Here is a 12,705-nt window from a genome sequence, read left to right as displayed (position 1 = left end):
TCTATTTCTATATTCCTCAATTAAACTTAGTTTAAAAAGAGTCACAAAGGCACTGCCTTTTCAATAAATGTGTTAATGAAAAATTTTAAATCTTTTCCAGTTTTGAAGCTAACTCTCACAACATTTCCAAATTACCAGACTGTTCTATGCTGATGCTCCTATTCTCAAATTATTATTCGTATGGTAGATAATTGCATTTTTTTAAGCTTAAAAACAAATGTAGCCTGTCTTACTCTTTTCTTGGTACCAAATACTGACAGTTCTATTATTCCCTTTAAAATTATCTTGATGGTCTAAAACACTATACTTTATGTTGTAAGCTAAACTTAAATGAACCGTTTAGTTTAATTGAATACCTAGGCTTATGAAGGAAAAAAATCATAACATTGTTGATGTAAGAAAATACAAGACCCAGACAGAAATTCACCCATAACTTTAAATGTTATTGTGTTTACATTGGTGAATTTTATTACAAATTCTTTACAGACTTTTCTTCAGATCAGAACAAAACATGTATAGTTAGACACTGAGTTTTAATTGTGAAACATTTTTCTAGGTTCATTGGAGAGAAGAATTCACCCTGACCTTACTTGACTGTACTAACTTGATACGTCTTACTATGTATCTCGTTGCATAGAATTCTATCTGACACTAAAGGACAGTAATACTACTTGTCAACAGACTTTAGAGAAGCTGAAGAAACAATGTAGAGAAAAAATATTTTCCATTGACTCTACTATCCCTTGAATATGTCAAACAGTGAATGTGAAAATGTATGGTTTGTGTTGTTCTAGTCCTTTAATGTATAAGGTAGGCTGGGAATTTGTCCTGATGTTTTTGTGCCAAGCAATCTTTGCACAGAAATAGTTACAAAAAGCAAATCTTAGGATATAGTAGGCACACAGAGCACTGGGTGGACTTCACATAAGAGAAGTAATAAAATTTATGATGAGATAAGTAATCCCAGTGGACCTCAGTAATCAGTTGTAAATGCCTTTCAACTAACAAAATCAAAATGTCTTCTTGGAATCAGTGACGGATACAGCAGAAATGCTAATTAAATAAGAGGAGCTCTTCAAGATCTGAACAACGTTACTTGGCTTCCTTGAATACTTTCCATATTTTTCAATTAGGTAATTTGTTTTGTTTTTCAAGAAATAACTTTTTGCTTTAAGCGTAATGATTTTCTTATACATCTTTGACTTTAATCCACAGTGGTTTTTAAACCAGAAAAAAATACTTCACTATTTTTAAGACAAATCTTATTAAGTTAGTGATTATTTTTCTTCACTGAATAAGTTTTTGCTAAAAGGTACAACAATGAATGTATAGGTTTAAACATTCAGCATAAAATAACAATTTCTAAATCATCCAAAAACCAAGAGAGGAACAATAACTACAAAGCAGAAAATATTATTTTCTATTTTGATGAAACTGAAAACATATAATAGCCCAATTCCTTCTCCCCTATAGGTAAATATGTGGTTAAAAGCAATAGGGATCAAGTAGAAAAGGTGTAGGACAAGCTAATATATTATGAGCTAAGCATCAACCATCCAGAAAGGGGAAGCAAAAATGAACTTCTCCAAGGTGAGGGCCACTCTTGGAGAAACAAACTCAGAATTCCCTCTTTTCTTAAGCGAAAACAGGACTATACGCCCTGGTAGCAGGAGAGTACTGAATTTAGTTTAGGTCTGAGAAATAGAGGAAGTAAGGCTAAATAAGGAATGAATAGATAAGTCTTGCAGAAACCAGTTAATCGGTTTGTCATAGTGATTGCAGAAGAAAAGAGAACCTTGCCATTTAAAAATCAAAAATAAGGGGTGCCTGGGTGGCTCAATCGGTTAAACCTCTGACTTTGGCTCAGGTCGTGGGCTCACAGTCCGTGGGCTCACACCCCACACTGGGCTCCGTGCTGACAGCTCAGAGCCTGGAGTTGCTTTCAATTCTATGTCTCCCTCGCTCTCTGTCCCTCTCCTTCTCTGGCTCTGTCTGTGTCTCTCTTTCTCTCTCAAAATAAATAAACATTAAAAAGAGAAAAGAGGACATTTTATTCTATGTACAAATGACACAGAATGATCAATAAGAACAAATCCTAGCAAAGGTGCATAAATTCAAATGAAAGGTGTTTTGTGTAGAAAGGCAAAATTACTACATCTTAAGAAAGAAGGAAACTTCTGATTCATCTCAGTTTATCCAGCATCATCCAGATATCACAGGGTAGTGAGAAAAAATCTACAAATTCTTTTAAAAAACCCAAAGTGTTAAGAAAAGTGCTTTTACACAGCTGACCTATTTTCCAAGTACAAAGTTAACCAGGCACACAGTTTGAACTTGCCCACTGTTGCTGAGTCATTCTATAGGCATCTACTAGAGGCCAAATTCCAGACAATCCAGGAATAACTTAAAACCAGGTGAAAGAACTCTGTGTGGGGTGAGCAAATAAAATACAAGATGCCTAATATTCTTAATATTTTATGAAATATTCCTCTCCTTAAAAACTTATTCCATATTTATTTGAAACTCAAATGTAAGTGGGAATTCTCTATTTTTATTTGCTAAAGGTGACAACTCTATTTGCAGAGAAAGTCGAATCTTTTTAAGCGCACTACCATGATAGAAAGAAACATGGGGTCTAGGCTTTCAGAACAGAATGTGAATATTTTTATCAGCTGGCCTTTGAGAAATGGCATAACAAAAAAATGAGAGGGAGAATAGGGAAGAAAGGTGAAAGGAAAGTTGTTCACGGATTCCCTTAAATAACCAAATTAAATGACTAAATCTTCCTAGACACTATCAACAAATAATCTGGGAAGAATATGGAGTTGTTTCTCTTACTTTACATTTGGTAACATTTAAGGTAATAGCCACACAGCTAGTGAAGGGAGGAGTTGAAATTAAACTTGGTTGATTGACACCAAATTTGTCCTGTTTACATTAGGCATCAATGCCTTTCAAACCATCAAAGCCTTTCTTTATCTGTAAAATGAGGGAGTTAATTAGAAAATAATAGCTGATATTTACTGTTTACAACAGGGCATACATGTTACATAGGTTTTTTCCATGCATTGATGTCTAATCCTCACATCAATTCTATGAGGTAAATATCATTATGCCTAATTTAAAGGAAAATAAATTGAGGCTCTCAGAGTTAAATAACCTCTGCAATTTGACTAAATAGTCAAGTCAAAATCTGAACATAGAGAGTCTGGTTGGCTATAGACTTAGCCACATTTCAGAGCTAATCTGCCTCCAAGGTCTAGTTCTAGAGTTCTGTAAGACACATACCTTAGTATTCATGACATGATGTTTTAAATAATTTATCACAGAACATTGTATGGCCTTCAGTGAATTACATGTGGATAACAGGATAACTATTCAGATGAGTTTTTCCTCAGGGTAAATGAAGAGGAAAATGCCAGGGTCCAATCACGCAGAACAACTTCCCCAATTGTGAGTGAAACAAAAGAATTGTTTCATACTGTAGGCCGCACATGTCCCAAATAAGCTTTTTTACCAACGCAGATGGTGTAGGTTTGATCCAGGGCTGTTACATAAACACGTTAGTTTATAAATGAAATTGTCCAACCTCAATGACAAATAGCTGTACATCTGCCTAATAATTATTTCTGTACCATTTTTAGAACAGAGTACTGTAATTATTTTCCATGCTTATAAAGAATTTGGAAATGAATCACACAGATGCTTTGCTATTTACAGTTAAACAATTATTTTCCTCCTCCTTCCTTACCATCCAATAATATTTCTTTATCATGTTGAGCCTAAAAATTGAACTAGGAAAGGTAAATGTAAGCCAACATATTAAAGACAGTAATCACCCAAATTGCTACTGCTGGGGAAATAATTCTACCATATGTACTCTGTTCCATTGATTGTGAAATTGCTGCTCTCATTAAATGATATGGCTTGACCCTTAGTAGAGTAACCACCATTTTCCTCTTTTAGAGTTGCAATAATTTTGTTGCCTGCTTTGTATCCTTGGAATAGATATCTTATCTAATAATAAAATGCTACATCATATTATTGTCCATCTCCTCCATCACTCTTCACTCTCTTTAGCTGAACTCCTCAAAAAAGTTTAGATTATTTACTATGTGGCCATCAATCTGGTAGGTGCTATAGGAAATGGAAGTATTTATATTGCAGGTAAATGTCGCTCTGGTTTGGATGGAGAATGAGAAAAACAAAAAGGAGGAGAAAGTGAACACTTGCATAAGGAACTTTAATACAATGCTTTACATACTTTAGAAGAAGTATTATAGAAATTTCTCATGGGTTCAAACTGACAAGATATTTTGTTTAAGAAATGCAAAGCAAGCAAAATTTGTCATCCTACAAGTATATAAAGAATTCTTCCCCTATAACTAGTGTGTGATTAAGTCCTTAGGGTAAAGTGGTCTCAGCCCATGCTGGGATCATAGCATAAAAAGAGGTCTGAAGCCAATCGTTAATTAAGCTATGTAAGTACTTCAAATAAAAATTAAAAGGTATGTAAAACTCTGTATATATATATAATATATATATATGTATATATATTTTAAATGTTTTATTTATTTCTGAGAGAGAGACAGCATAGCAAAGGGGGGTCAGAGAGAGAGGGAGACACAGAATCGGAAGCAGGCTCCAGGCTCTGAGCTACCTGGCAGCACAGAGCCCGATGCGGGGCTTGAACTCACGAACTGTGAGATCATGACCTGAGCCGAAGTCAGACGCTCAACTGACTGAGCCACACAGACACCCATGTATATATTTTAACCCATAAATAAAGAAGCTGTACAGGTAATAGAATTACTTTATTAAATAATAGTCATGTATTTAACGTCAGGACAAGATTAAACAGAAGAATTAACAGGACTATGAAATTCTGAAAATGTAAATTTGATCTTGTCCCATCACTCAAATATGTGACAGGGAGTCCCAGTGATGAGATCTGACAGCGATAAATATCAACATTAAAGAAAAAAAGGTAGGATATACACTTCTTTAAAAGGCTCTGTGTCTGATGATCTAGTCAAGATTCTCGGAGTATACTGGTATCAAATAAAGTTGGCTCCTATCTAGAATATCATTTTTCCAAAATAGTAGGATATTTTGCAAATATTAAAAGCCAAGTGTTTATTAGAACATCAACCCTAAGTTTGCCTCTGATCCTATGAATGATCTTAACTGAATGATAAAATGAAACCTTGAATATTCTATAGGGTCACTAACCAGTTCTATATGTTAATTAACCTACAGCTCTGACAAGATCATCTTAATTTGGTAATTTGAATAAACTGGTAAAAAATTTCAGAAAAATGTGTAATCTTATTGGCATTCTAGTCATAAAGATCCAGAAATGTTTGTTAACAAAGTGAATTATAGTAAAAAATTCTTATGAAAGTTATTCATACCATAAAATATTTTATCTATTGTTTCTATTTGAAGTGAAGAGAGAACAAGGAATTATAATAGTGTAAAATCTAGTTCATTTGACCCATCCAAAATTGATTTGGTGCATGAGCCACTATCTCATTCATTTGTTACTTTAGAAGAGCAATGTTATAAATGCTATTTATTCATGAATGACAACAGCCCTCCTACTTTACATAAGCAATTTAACACAATTCATTTGTTCAGGTGTACATGGTGAGAAACAATTTATATACATTATTTTTCTCTCTCTAGCCACTACATCCCCATATTGTATTCATTTGCCAAGAGCAGTGCTTAAAAAGCAAACAAAAAAAAGTATCCAAAGGAGATTCTCCTTGATTGTCCCTACACATGCCTTTCTATGCAAAAAAGTTTGAAGGCATAGTTTTTGCCCTATGTTTTGAAAGAACAAAGAAATCTGGCATTCTTTATGTGGCATAGAAACTGGCACAGTTTTCTCAGTTATAGGTGCCCATTTTGACAAAGCTGTTGTTATTGACAATAGTACTAGAAGTACTAGTGAGAATAGTGGTAAAATTATTTGTACTTGACATCTCTTTAAGTAGGTTATAAATTCTTCTTGGTAAGATAAAAAAGAGTTACATTTTTCAGAAACACATACAGTTTTACGTGGGAAGAGTTAAGAGAAATAGGCAAATAAACTTTCTAGAAATGAGCAATCTAGAGATTTCCTTCTTTGCTATAATCTTACCTGTGCACCACATAAGTGGGCCAAGTATGATTCAATAATTAGAGAAGTTCTACCACAATCCCAGCTTTTACCATGATTCTTCATGTGAAAATCATTGACGGGAAAGGGACTGAGAACTTCATTTCCATCAAATTTTAGTCTATCTTTCTCATTTGGGGAAACAGTGAATGATCTTTTGTATTAAATATCTGAAGGGGCTCTTTCAAGAGACAGAATTACTTCCCAACATAACAAGCAAACCAAAATTTTGATACACATCTTAAAATCCCAAATTAATTATAACTCTAGGAGCCCTTTCCATCATCTGCATAATGGATGATAGTTGGGAAGCACTGCTACAGCTAATGGATAAAGTTTGCTGGAGGATTCCCCAAGCAGGATTCCATTTTCTCTGCAGTTAAACACTATCCTTCCCTCCCTCTTTCTTCCTCCCTCCTCCTTCTCTATTTCTCTCTTCTTCCATAGTCAATAGAATGTGAAAAATAAATTGTTTTCTTTGTATTTATCTATTTTAATAATAAGACATTTTGCTCTTGGTGTACTTCCAGATATCAGGAAATATTCCCTTGCACTGAGACTACATCACTTCTATCTTTTAGAATAAAATTTATTTATCAAATATATTTATGGAATTTATAAAATGCTTATAGTTTTCTTTTAAAACTTGTTAGAGTGTTTTTCTCTCTGACATCTTTCTCCCTACTAGTAACCAGAGGGAGACAGTGTGGAAACAGTGATCTGAAAAATGCCTGGGGCACACAGTGGGGAGATGATTCAATACTCTAGGGGTGCTTCCCTGAGAGGCGGAGTTCTGGGATATGCCTCTCCTGGAGCATGTCTCCTGATCAGAAAGTTCTGCAGGACTTCAGTTCTAGTGGAGTTGGTGTTAGGTCTCATTTCAAGCAGACCAGAGCACGCCTAGTTAACACTTGCCACATTCAGGCCGGAGACCAAACACCGTTCAAAGCAGGCAAGGAGAGCCTCTGCAGATGACTGTCCTGAGGATAGAGCAGCTGGAACACAACAGCAGAGCACACAGAGCACATATAAGAGACACTCTCTGAAGTGTCGGGCCCTAGACACTACATGACAGCTTCTTCATATGGTCTTTACTTTCAGGTGCAAGAGACATAACTGGCTTTTCTAACACAGAGAAGACAAGATACTTTGAAAAAAAAATGCCAAGATGAAGAAATTTATTCCAATTGAAAAAACAAGATTAGACTACAGCCAGAAATCTAAGTGAAACAGATATAAGTAATATGCCTGATGGAGAATTTAAAGCAACGATCATAAGGATAGTCACTGGGCTGGAGAAAAGAATAGATGACATCAGTAATACCCTTACCATAGCAATAAGAGTTACAAATTAATCAATGAGAGATGAAGAATACAATAAATGAGATTGGAAACAAGATTGATGCAATGAACAGCAGCCTCGAAACTGGGGAACAAATTAATGACCTACAAGACAAAATAATGGAAAATAATGAAGCTGAACAAAAGAGGGAAAGAATCATGCAACATGAGGATAGACTTAGGGAACTCAGTGACTCCATCAAATATAACATTCGTATTATAGGAGACCCAGAAGAAAAAGAGAGATAAAAGAGGGCAGAAAATTTATTTCAAAAATAATAGCAGAAAACTTGCCAAATTTGGGGAAGGAAACAGGTATTCAGATCCAGGAGGCATAGAGAATTCTCAATCAAAATCAACAAAAGCAGGCCAACATCGAGACATATTGCAATTAAATTTTCAAAATATAGTAATAAAGAAAAAAAATCTTAAAAGCATCAAGACAAAAAAACATCCTTAACTTCAAGGGAAAACCCATAAGACTACCTGGCTGTTTCTCCCTACTAGAATTTAAACTTTAGGTGAGCAAGGTACATAGAAATGTCTTATTACTGAATGGCAAAACCTAGTACATCTATATTTGTGAAATGATGGCAATTATGAAACTACTAGTTTCATAAAACAAACAAACAAAATAACCACAAAACATAAAAATTTTCATGTGAAGAATAGACAAAATACTATTGAAACAAAGTGTTAGCTCTTAGACTAGTTTACATAACTGCACAACATTTATCATTACTGGTTGATTTCCAGTGGTGCCTATGGAGGTATTATTGTTGAACTTGATGTCCCATAATTTTCTATTTGGAAACAATAACTCTAAGCTACCTATAATCTCTGTATCAGTTTTTTGCCAGCTAAGGTCAACAGATTTTCTATATTCTCAAACGAGTTAAAGTCAGGCACAAAAAAAGCCTAACTCTTTCAGGCAGTTTCTTCAACTTTATTGCTTGTTAAAATAACCATAAGAATGGACTAGACAAATATATGCCATTATCCTGATGACAAGTGAAATGATGAATAAGCAGATGCTTTCCAGAATTGGTTCCACTACACACAAAATGTGCTGTGACATTAGATCTTGCCTGTGGAGCTTCTGCATACATTTAAAAAATTCATCACAATATTAAACACCTAGTATATTTTTACTATACTCTGGATTTTTAAATAAAATTATTTGGTTTACAGCCAAATATTAATAAACATTGCAAATAAATACTTTAAAAACAGCATTTTAAAGTAGCTTATTAGCCCATAATATTTCATAACTTATTTATTGTTTCAATTTTGTGAGTACTGACATAAACCTCAGAGGCTGGTAGAAACCTATAAGCCAGGATGATTTTTAAGGGCAAAACTTTAGAAGCTTTTGCTTTTTAAATTTTCACTAAACTCATGGGTTACTCAAATCAAAGAAAAATAAAAATGGCAGCCAAATTAAGGGTGAGAAAAGTAGCTGTGCTTACGTGTGCAAGCACATACGCATAAAAAAATTAGTAGAAACCTCTGACTGGTAACAGTATGACATCTACAAAACCATTTTAAAGAGTTTATGAGTATTGCTCAAGTGTTTGTGGTACCAAAGAAACTAAAGGTCAAATCAATGCTCGCATATTAGTCATGAGTGCTCAAACCAGTAACAGAAGGATTAAGATTTGAAAAACTGAAACATTTATAAAAACAGTCATGACCAAAATTTGCATGACAAGGTTTTTTTAAAGATAAAGTCATAAAAACAGAATGAACTTAAAAACTAAAAAGATCTAGGTTTGCCTCCTGGCTCTAACATTTAAGCTACAGGAAAATGTGGGCATTAATAGCTCCTAAGTGGTTTACTAATATTCAGTGAAATAGTATGCAGAAAGGGTATAGCAGAGTTACTGCAACAGTTATACATGTTAATTCATTCTAACCCTCTAACTAAAGATTCCATTAAGACCATTTGGAAGGACAGGAAACTAGAAGGAATACTGAACTTAAGATCAGAAATAATGGCAAATAACACATTGCACCTGGAATTCTTGCTCTACACATTTAATATAAAATCTACTCACTTAATCCTAGTGACACTCTGAAGGAATACAGAGACAGGCACAGAGTGGTTAAGTAAATTACCCTGGGTTATATAATAAGAGGGAGGCAGGTCCAGGATTTGAACAAAAGCTGCTAGCTCCAGACCCATGTTATTCTACTTTCCCAATGTCTACACCTTGTTCTGATGCTAATTTGTGGGTCTTGGTTAAAACGAGTTAACGGTGTTATTTAAGTGGGATAGATATACACATTCTTTATAAAGTCTGCCTTAAACTTTGTGTATGAATTTCCAACAAACTTGGAAGCATTTGGGAGGCATAAATTGATATCTATGTGGCATAAAATACTTTTAATCCAATGTTGTGGTCCCCAGGGTCACCTCTAAGAGATTGGTTATCATCTATAGCTGCTGAAACCTAGGTAACAAGAACATGTCCATGTGGATGACACAGGAGCAGCCCCTTGAATTTCATGAGCACTGCTTCTCATGGATAATGCTAAAGATCCATTAGGGAAACAATCAAAATTTGTTTATTTATTTAAAACTTTTCAGAGCAATGCTAGATTTACTAATATTAATGATACTAATCATCATATTCACTTTGCTAAATATTTTACATATGTGATTGCATTTGCATCTTAAAATAATCATATGAAGGAATCTATTTTTATACCAGTTTTAAACACAAAACAACTAGGGAAGAAAATATGGATTTTTAACTCACCCAGCAAATAAACAGTAGAACCTGAATTTGAATCCAAATCTTTGTCTGGAATGTCTATTTGAGACTGTTCCCATGGTGATGAGGATGAAAACATTTTAGATAATTAAAATGAAAGATTAAAAAAATCAGACCTAATTTTTGTATTGTTCTCATCTGCTGTTGTCATTTTTTCCTTCTGACTAGTGTGTACAATTGTGCAATAGAAGTGGATTTATCAGAAGTAGAAATGCTAATGTCAAGGGCTTGGAGTAAAACAGACTATAATTGCCCTGCTAGTGACATTTCAGAGAAAGTCACAATTGAAACTTAGTGTACTTATTCTTTATATCCTGTAGTGATTTACTTAAAGTTGAGTTTTCTAACTATAAGAACTTTCATTAAAGATTTAGTTTACTGCTATTGCAGGGAAATATTTTCTTTCAAAATGGGATTCTTAAAAACTTTTGAATACTCTACATTTAAGGAATACTGACTAATAAAAATAGCATGTGAAGATCACATTTAAGGTTTTCAATATTAGTGATTAAGTAATCCATGAATATATAGCAGAAAATTCCAGTAACCAGCTTTTAATATGATGGTTGTTCATAGCACATGGGCAGAGAATATTCCATAAGCGGATTAGGACACTCATCTCATCCAGAAGATTTGCTTATCAGTTCAGGAACAATAGTCTCTAGAGGCACACTAATTCTTTGCTGGAGGCATGAGGTATTAATGAACTAATTCTATACAAGCATGTATCATATTGAGAGAACAATCATTTAAAATCTAGCGCAATAAAATCTAGGAACTATCATAACCCTGGTGAAATGAAAGTCATCTTGTTTAGTCACAAGACAACAATATTCATCTAGTAGTGTCACACTCTCATTGCCCAAGAAATTTGACTTTCAATATTTTACTATCTGTGGTAGCACTCATGAATGATCTTGACATCATTAAAAAAAAATTGATACTGCAGGTGCAATTGTTTTTCCAACACTACACTAATCATGCCCCTTAATCTTGTCAGGAGCTAAATTGTGACTTTTTAGCATAAGAAAGTGAAAATAACATGGGCTCTGTAGTCCAACTTATCTGGGTCTTAACTTCAACTTGATTTCTTGCTAGTAGGTGATCTTAGTCATATCACTTAACTATTTTAATGACCAGTTTCCTTATCTATAAAAATAGTGATAATTATTATCTTGAAAGCTCCAGTAAGTACTGAAATTATATACATAAATAATTTAATAAAGACTCTCACAGAATATAAGCCATCATTCAATATTAGTTGATATTGGTATTGGTTGCTATTATGAATAATATTCTTTTCATTAATATAACTCCTTCATTGAAAGGTTAAAACTAGTGATTGCAAAAATGTGACACCAGTTTTTCTTGGATCGGATCCTTTCATTCTACCAGTTAATACCCAAGGTATTAATTTCAAACACTGAAAATTTAGACATTCACAAAGTTCTTGGGCTCCAAGATAATTTCATCTAGATACAAAGTTTCTTTAAAATTCACTTTAAGTTAGAACTATACCTTTTTATAAGAAGAAAAATAAGTGTTAAGTAAGGTTTGGAGTAAGCACTGTATCTCAGACTTTCAGTTTCTGAGATCATCACTCAGTGATGATCACTAAGTGATCAACCACATCACTTAGTGTGGTTGAGAGTTGAGGGTACAGTGTGCAGAGGCAGGAGCGACCAGCTACTGCCCTGTAATGATTCACCAATAATAAATATTAAAAGAAGCATTGATTCTTCTCTGGTTACATAACGGAAGAAATGTCACATTAGTGGAGTAAACCAAAAAAGAATTTAAAACAAAGTCTTTCTTGGTTGGCAAAAATATTTTAGTAATAACAAACATGATTCCCTAGGGGAAAAAAAGCTTAGAAGAAATTTTAAAACTATCAATAGACTTTGTGGTTTGTGTACAAGTGTATCATTTTTCCAATTTCACTGTTTTTCCAAGTTGTATAAGAATATAATAATGCTCAAATGGTAGAAAACCTTAAGTACTCTGACACTGCTTCAATTAATTCTTAATACTTCAATCATTTTTTAGTTTCCATTGTTTGCCATAATTTTCAGGGTAAGAAAAGCATAAGAGGCTATAGCTGAAAGTCTGCTCACACATTTTCTTCTAAAAATTCTCTCTGCAAAGGTTTCCATATTCTTTCAATAAAAGTGTCATACAGAGAAACCATTGCCTTCAGTGAAATTTCCATACAATAATCTTGATGATTTTTCTTGCTTTAATCCTAAATTACAACCTAAGAATTTTTTTTTATTTTACAAGTGGAATTTAACATTCATAACAGTCTTAAAGATGATTCTCAGATCCATGGTTAGTATTCAACTGCTTTGGGCTTTAGAAATCTTCATTAAAACTTTTTCCTTACATTTATTTATTGGACATAATAAAGAAAAATTGTATAAG

This window comes from Crocuta crocuta, unplaced genomic scaffold (assembly GCF_008692635.1).
Source record: "Crocuta crocuta isolate KB4526 unplaced genomic scaffold, BGI_CrCroc_1.0 scaffold174, whole genome shotgun sequence".
Taxonomy (NCBI): Eukaryota; Metazoa; Chordata; class Mammalia; order Carnivora; family Hyaenidae; genus Crocuta; species Crocuta crocuta.
This window is presented reverse-complemented; position numbering follows the sequence as displayed.